This window comes from Sinocyclocheilus rhinocerous, unplaced genomic scaffold, assembly GCF_001515625.1.
Source record: "Sinocyclocheilus rhinocerous isolate Xijiao unplaced genomic scaffold, SAMN03320098_v1.1 scaffold2753, whole genome shotgun sequence".
In the NCBI taxonomy this organism is placed as follows: domain Eukaryota; kingdom Metazoa; phylum Chordata; class Actinopteri; order Cypriniformes; family Cyprinidae; genus Sinocyclocheilus; species Sinocyclocheilus rhinocerous.
Genome location: NW_015633528.1, coordinates 13425 through 22545, shown reverse-complemented (window position 1 = coordinate 22545; position 9121 = coordinate 13425).

Below are 9121 nucleotides of genomic sequence, written 5' to 3'. Positions count from 1 at the left end.
CACACACACACACAAACACACACACACAGACACACACACAGACACACACACACACACACACAGACACACACACTCAGCTTGGTGCTTGCTAGTGCTTTACTGTTTGAGTCGTATAAATGCAGGAATATTACTGTCACTTAAAGCAGTCAAACACATAATAATAATAATAATAATAATAATAATGATGATGATGATGAGGATGATATGGGAAAGATGACACATCAAGAATCACTGAGCTTCAACAGCTCGTCCTTTTACAGCAGACTGAGATCATTAACTAGCCAAATCTAATTTTCAAGCTCAATAAACAATGCTAAAATTCAGCATGAGTAAGCCACTTATCAAGGCATGAAAATCTGAATTTTCAGCATCATTCCTCCAGTCTTCAGTGTCACATGATCTTCAGAAATCATAATAATATGCTGATTTGGTGCTCAAGAAACATTTCTGATTATTATCAATGTTGAAAACAGTCGTGCTGCACAATATTTTTGTGGAAACCGTGATACATTTTATTTTTCAGGATTCACAGATGAACAGAAAGTTCAGAAGAACAGCATTTATTTGAAATTGAAATCTTTTGAAACATTATAAATGTCTTTACTGTCACTTTTGATCAATTTAATGCAGCATTGATGAATAAAAGCATTAATTTCTATAAAGAATATCTTACTGACCACACATTTTTCAGCGGTAGTGTATCACTGCTTTAAAACAGTGAAGCAAACATTTTCCAAAGTGCACAGACACATAATAAATGAAGAGGAACGGAAATGCTTTGTTTCTGTCCGTGACGGCGCTTGTAGTCTGGCCCGTCTGTGGCCTCTGGATAATTACAGCATTAATTGATGTTCTCCAGGGGCCCGGGGTCACGTTTGCCTGTATCAGGGTCTCTGAGGCCTTTCGTCCACAGCAACACAACACATTAATTACAGGAAGATTCCCGCTGGAGTAACCGGAGGTTAAACGCCGCTTAAGTGCACATTACTGAGAGTAACTCACTAACTACCTGTTAATGTGTCACTGCAAACTCAGGAGCAGATCAGACTGTTACCCAGACATTCCTCCGCTAAACAACATCAACACATCAGTCTTCTGGATATGTGCTACTGCACTGCTAAAAGTCCACATATAAACTTATAACAGTCATGTATTTCTTCCAGGAAATCCAGCCAAAAATACTGATGACCCATGATGTACTGAGAGGCGGAGCCAAATAATCACCCAATCAAATGCTTCAGATTAAGAACACCCCTCTCTTGAAACCACGTGACTCTGACTAGCAAATCACAGCTGTGATGTAAACTAAAGACTATTCATTATATAAAAACACCTCTACAGACTTGCCGACACAGTAAAGCACAGAGGGTTAGAGCTACATAATACATAAATCACAAATATTCCTTTCTATTATACCAGATGTTTCACCAATGACTGGTTTTTGGAGAGTCCTAATACTGTTAAGGGCGAAATGCTTGTATTTTCTCATTCACAGCTCCAGTGACTGCATGGCTTGAAAAAGAAGAAGACGTTTCTAGAACTGAAGGGCCATGAGCAGCGGATGAGTGAATGCTGATCGTGTATTTCAGTGCAGAAGATGAATGTGAAAAGATGACAGAATAGAGCTGCTTCACATGAATTGACCAACTCCATTAATGCTCTTCTGCCATCTACTGGTGACACACAGTAACACACACACACACACTGCATTTGCTTCTGTTAGTGTGTGAGCAGAAAAATACCATTATTCATAGTATTTATTAATCATTCCTGTTTGGCTGCTAACTATACGGTTGATAGTAAACCATGATTGAAGCGTGTGTGTTTGTCCTGCTGTGCCGCTGCACACACTGATCAGCGAGCTGTGTATGAGACTTTCAGACATTTAGTAGGTTCGTTAATATTTTAATTTTAGGTTACAATTATTTTGAGGAGTCATAATTATAATTTGACTAAGAAATCTGATTTGAGAAATCTGTAAATACATTTTAATTAGTCAAAATTCCATGCAATGTCACACATACACAAATATAATTAGAGATTTTCAATTTAGTTGCATGATATTCATTTCAATTTAGTTTTAGAGCTAAATTGTTTTAGAGAGTGTGTGTGTGTGTGTGTGTGTGTGAGAGAGAGAGAGAGAGAGAGAGAGAGAGAGAGAGAGAGAGAGAGAGAGAGAGAGAGAGAGAGAGAGAGAGAGAGAGAGAGAGAGAGAGAGAGAGAGAGAGAGAGAGAGAGAGAGAGAGAGAGAGAGAGAGAGAGAGAGAGAGAGAGAGAGAGAGAGAGAGAGAGAGAGAGAGAGAGAGAGAGAGAGAGAGAGAGAGAGAGAGAGAGAGAGAGAGAGAGAGAGAGAGAGAGAGAGAGAGAGAGAGAGAGAGAGAGAGAGAGAGAGAGAGAGAGAGAGAGAGAGAGAGAGAGAGAGAGAGAGAGAGAGAGAGAGAGAGAGAGAGAGAGAGAGAGAGAGAGTGTGTGTGTGTGTGTGTGTGTGTGAGAGAGAGAGAGAGGGAGAGTGTGTGTGTGTGAGTCTCTGTGTGTGTTTTAGAGCAATTTAGAGCTTCGTGGTTAAAGGTATAGCACAAACTGAACATTATTATTTCAGTAAAGTCATCTGGAATCAGTTTTCTTACTAGTGAAAATTCAGACCTGCAGACATGTGTTATGCATTGAATTATCATTAGGGAAATGCAAGGATTCAAGGTTCTTTTATTTGTCACACACATATTACATACATGATGTGACTCGATGTAGAATAAATCAGCTTCTTTAGGCCTGAAATGACTGAAATCTTCATCTCATGTGAGTTGATATAATTTTAAACATTCTTAAAAGTACTTCTCATTTCTTGTGAATGTATTTTTTAGTATGTGTAAAACTTTTCCAATAAAAACCTTTTTTACCTTTATTGATATTGTAATCAAGGTTGTTAATGCGAGCTTGATGCACGCTATGGACTGCACACATCTGCCTGTGTTGGGCTTGTGTTTACAGTTTATATAAAACTAGGCCTGCAACAACTAATCGATAATGAAAATAATCGTCAACGAATTTGATTAGTGCATCAAAACAAACAGACCGCTCATAATTCTGATGAAAGTACACATTTTGCTAAAATATTTTTTGTTAGAAAAATTAAGTGTAGGTTTAAAACCCTACATGTAACACAAGTAATCATATTTATGAGAGCAGTAACGGTAAAGGCACTATTGTTGGAATTGTCCATTAATATAATTACTCTGTTCAGACGAATGATTGTGTTTGTTCCTCGTACAAGTTAACATTTTGTGTTTTTGTTTAAATTGTTTTAAATTCTGTTTTAAAACAGCAAGCAATCTGTTGTTTTTAGGTTTAGAATGTAATGTTTGTATTTTAACACTTTAATGCTTATAATGTACAGCAGAGCCTACATAAATACATTCATTATATTTGTTTTCATAGGCAGGATGTGAAATGACATTGTTTAAAATAATTTTTTTGTCATCCAATTAATAAAAAAATAATCTACAGATAAATTGATTATCAAAAAAATGGTTAGTTGCAGCCCTATGTAAGATATTGTAAAGGAGGTAGGCGGTATAATGCTGTGTATGTGCACTAAGTCATGTTTATTTGTACAACATGTAATTAATTTATATAGAGATAATGCATTATTACAGTGAAACAATTTGCCATTTTATTTTGTAAATGAGCAGAAAACCATCTCTACCACTGCAGTTGTAGTTCATAGAATCATTTTGTCATGTGAGAACAACTGCAACAGTTCATATTTTTTCAGATGATGTAACTGCTGTAATAAAGCCTGTATCATAGAATAGTAACTTGTCATTCTGTATTTATTTTGTAGATGTTTGTTGAATAACTAGGCTTAAATGTAATTTGAGGTACTTTAGTAAAACCATGATTAAACTATGGTATTACAACCATAGTTAATTTGTGGTACTTGAACCATGGTTTTAAAAAAATATTCGTGTTTGCGCTCAGGGGAGCTTCCAAGGTTTCTATTTACTATACTGTAGTAGCACTGTTATATTGAGTCACGTTTATCATAAAACACTGATAAAAGCATATATAAACCCCACTTTATTAGTATTTAATGATTATGTTGAACTTTATTTTTTGAAAAGATGGCACTGTATTAAGCAGTATAAAAGTGTTTCTGTTGCTCATGAAAACGTTTCTGAAACATCTGTGTATTTGACAAATATTGCATTTAATTCACTTCATCTGTGATAGAGTAGGCAAACAACGCGTGAGCGTCACTAATGGAAGCAGAACGTGTCCGGCTTGACGTGTCTGGCCCTGTCCCAAATGGAACACTTCATGAGCACTTGCGGTCTTACGGACTTACAATGGCCGCCGTGTGTCCGTTAAGTCCACAAGACCGTAGGGTGTCCCATTTGTCATTTTAGCGTTCAGAAGGGTGCTCGCGAGCGCCGCCTTTGTGGCCGTTATGCGCCCTCGATCCGCACTTCTGCCGAGCCCGCACTGGTACGAGCTCCGCAGCAGACTTCTACCCGACAGTCAAAGCGGCATTACGTCACGGAAGTGCGGACTCAGAGGAAGACTGCGAGGGTTTAGGGTGCCATTTGGGATAGGGCCTCTGTTTTCAACTCCGCCCCCGACTGCAAGCAGCTACTCTCGTTGACTGCGGTCTGTAGACGTTCTTCAAGTCGAACGCACCTAGTGTTGTTAAGGAAAGGGTGAAGCTGATTGGTTAGTTCTTGTCACTGTTACGTTCAACAAAAAAACATACAAACAGCGCTTCGGCAGAATGCTACTTTACTTAATGAACTTCAGCCGCAACAACCACGGAACACGGTACAACTGTGAAGCATGCGCATCAGCATGACTTCACGACAGTATACTACAACAGATAATAACAATGAAGAACTGGTTAACGACCACAACGTTTTTCCCCTTCCCACCAAGTTTAAGTATGAAACTTAGCTTCAAAGTCCTGAAAGTGTGCAGGACGTGCCCTCGTCCTCACAGGGCGAGTTGTAGGGGCATCTGCAAATTGTGGGCTCTGACAGCGTTCGGTTCTTCCTATCCGGTGACTACATCAGGATCCAGATTCAGTGGCGGCAGAATGGGGTCCATAGGCCGGTTCAGGTTTTCCTCCATAACAGAAGGCATGGGCACTCTTCGAAGACAACTGGCATGCCAGCGGGATCCATTAGTTAGCTCAAAGGTGACTGGCCCAAGCAGACAGGAAAGAGCTCGGTTTATTGCTGCGATGTAGCCTATGGGCTCTTACCCAATCCTGTACTCTTATCTTTATGGGCCGAACATGATGCTTGCTGTCATATCTGGCTCTCATGTTGCACTGACGTTGATGAACTCGTGCCCGAGTCAAAGTGTTCACTGGGAGCTGACGAGGTGGGCGCAGCCTGCTCAACGGTAATTCTAGTTCCCTGCCAAGCATGAGACTGGCAGGGGACACCCCGGTGGTGGCATGTTGGTTAGCGCGATAATGCAAGAGGGTCTGGGAGAAAGCAGCCTTAAATGGGAAACCTTGGGCAAGGTGTGCACGTATGCCATTTTTCAGACTTTGATTAAATCTTTCCACACCGCCATTAGCTTGAGGATGGTAGAAGGCGATACATATATTCAATTCAATTCAAGTTTATTTGTATAGCGCTTTTCATGATACAAATCATTGCAAAGCAACTTTACAGCAAAGCATGACCCTCGCCCCCGCCCCCTAAGGGACAGAGGAATGACTGCTCGGTGCCTCCGTGCAATGCATAACTCACCCCAACATGTCAGTTCTGCCCTGACTCAGGAGAAAGGTGTCAGGTCAGCGCTCACCTGAGCTGGCCAGCCGTTCCGAATGTAGGTGCTGAGGGGAACGAAGAGTGGGTCTGCTGCAGACTCTCGCTTAAGTTCTTCAAGAGACACTGCGGCTGGTAAGGGCTCATAAACTAACTGCACAAGCTCCTTCTCTATATCTGACTCCGGCTGCTTGGCTGGGCTAGTCGGCTCCGCAGCTGAACGGGACAGGAAATCTGCAACCACGTTGTCTTTTCCGGGAGTGAACAGCAGCTGGTAGTTGTACTGATTCAACCTGTCAGCCCATCGGTGGAGCCTGAGGGGCTTGTGACCCGTTCCAGCAGAGGACATGAGGGTAGCGAGAGCCTGGTGGTCTGTTCTGAGAGTAAAGGTTCGTCCATATAAATACATGTGCCAGCGCTCACATGCCCAAATGCACGCCAACGCCTCTCTCTCTCCCACTGAGTATTTCTGTTCAGCAGTACTCAGAGCCCGTGAAGCAAAAGCAATAGGCTGTTCAATGCCACCATGTAGCTGTGACAAGACTGCTCCGACTGCCACTGCTGAAGCGTCACATGTCACCAGGGTGGGGCTGGAGAGATCAAAATGAGCTAGAGTTGGTGGTGACGTGAGAAGGTGTTTGAGTCGTCGAATAGCCTGCTCACAATCCGCTGTCCATGCCCAGGGGGTGTTATGCTTGAGTAGCTGTCGTAGAGGGGCAGTGATTTCAGAATACTGAGGTAAGAACCTGAGATAGTAAGCAGTCATGCCGAGGAAGGATGCAAGCTGTCTACCTGAGGCTGGCACGGGAAGGTTAAGAATGGCCTCTACGTTGGACTGCAATGGTGTGATACCTGAGCTGGACACCCGAAGACCCACAAAGTCTATTGCTGGGACAGCAAACGCTTATTTTTCTGTATTCAATGTCAGATTGTGTCTAGACAGAGCTGTGAACACCCGTCCGAGGCATTCATCATGAGTGGACACATCCTTTCCATGTACTACAATATAATCTCAGTACACAGTCGTACCCAGAAGTCCTGCTAGGACAGTAGCCATGATTTTCTGAAAGCAGCTAGGTGCTGAACTTAGGCCAAAAGGGATCCTCTTGAAACGGAACAACCCCATGTGAGTCACGAATGCAGTCAGGTATCTGCTGTCCTCGTGTAGGGGTATCTGCATGTAACCTTGCTTGAGATCCAGCGTTTGTGAACACCGAGGAGCCATAGAAGAGTGTTGTGAGTTCTTCAATTGTCGGCTCCCGAAGGTCAACGCAGAGACGTATGCCCCCAGACCGTTTTTGCACAATCACAAGATTTGAGACCCAAGGAGAAGCATCAATGGGCTCAACGAGGTCTGCAGCTAGCATGCCCTGTAGTTCAGTGGTGACCTTGTCACGCATGGGTTAACGAAATGGACTTTGATCTGCACCACCTTGCAAAGTGGTTGAGCTTACCACAATGTCTACACTTTTGGCCAATAGCTGGGCAGTCTGGGGACCTGTTGGCATGACGAATGGAGCCACAGTTGCCACACCTCCGTCTTTGTTGACTTGACTGTGGCTGTGTTTGCTGGATGATTGCACCTGCAGGCTGGAGCTCCTCATCCATGACTGTATTTGCAGGTACAGAGGTGACATCAGTTTTAGCTGCATCAGACTCCGCTATTTTAGCTGCACACTGTGTAGCTTCTTCAATTTGGAGTGCCAGAGTGAGAGCCTTATCCAAAGTAAGTTTATCATCTTCCATAAGCAGTCTCTCTCTGACCCGTGCACTGTTTGTTTTTTCAATAAGTTGGTCTCTAATTAATTCGTCACGGAGAGCTCCGAATTTGCACGGCTCGGCAAGACTTCTTAAATCAGAGACAAACTGAGTGGCTGACTCACCCGATCACCAGCAGCGGAGTGTCCGTTCCTGCTGCTGCCGCTCACCTTCTATCACGTGCTGGACGAGCGAAGCCCGCTGAGGAGCCTCACGGCCGAGAACCTGCCCAAACAAGACCTGGAGCTGCTGGTGACGCTCAAAGGCTGCCAGCTGCCAGAGCCGCATGTCTTACCTGCCGCAGGAGATCCTGTGGGGCTGCGAGTTCAGACCTGTGCTGTCCGACACGACCGGCGGGAGACTGGCCGCAGAATGCTTTAGCTGCTTCGACAAGCTGCAGGCCTAAAGCGAGCCGCCGATGATCCACAGCAACACCGAGACGCTCCAGCTGGAGGAGGAGTACAGACGCGAGTGAAGAATGTGCTGGAAAACCAGCCTAAATCATTCTGGAAGAGCATCCTGACCACGAGCCAGATCTGGAAATGTGGAGCGCTGGAATACAGCATTCAACAGTCAAAACACTGCAGATCAAAACCACTCGATTTACTTCATTCTTGATCCTGGTCTTATTGGGAATCATTCATCAGTAACGCTATTTTAAAGTAATTTATTTCTGTGATACGCAGCTGAATTTTCAGCATCATTCCTCCAGACTTCAGTGTCACATGATCTTCAGAAATCATTCTAATATGCTGATTTGCTGCTCAAGAAACATTTCTGATTATTATCAATGTTGAAAACAGTCGTGCTGCACAATATTTTTGTGGAAACTGTGACGCATTTTATTTTTCAGGATTCACAGATGAATAGAAAGTTCAAAAGAACAGCATTTATTTGAAATCGAAATCTTTCGTCACATTATAAATATCTTTACTGTCACTTTTGATCAATGTAATGCATCCTTGCTCAATAAAAGTAGTAATTTCTTTCTTTTATTTTTTAAGGTATAGCGTATCACGGTTGACACAAAAATTCAGCTTTGATCACAGGAAGAACTTACATTTTACTGTATATTCACATAGAAAACAGCTATTTTAAATGATAGTAATATTTTACTCTTTTTACTGTATTTCTGATCAAATAAATGCCTAGCAGAAGAGACTTCTGAACAGTAGTGTACACTTCAAATCAAAATTACTCTATAGTTATTTCATGTTCTGGTCTTATTGGGAATGATTAATAATCAGTAACATTATTTAAAGAAATCAGCATTTGTCTTCATAATTTGAATATAGAGACTTACTCAACCATCCATTGCTCTTATTTATTGTGCACTTTCACCATCCAATCAATTCACAGTTCATATTTTCTGTTTCCGGATTGTTTTTTTCTGTATATTTCAATCCGTTTCATACATTTTGGAATTGTTTTAGGAAAAATATTTCATTCATATTTCTCCAGAAATACCAGATACATTGTCTTAAAATGATTGTAGAGTTCATGACTGTTGTGGCAACAGCTACTCTCAGATGACAACAGTGTGTGTGTGTCAGAGAGAGAGTGTGAGTGTGTTTGAGTGTGTGTGTGTGTGT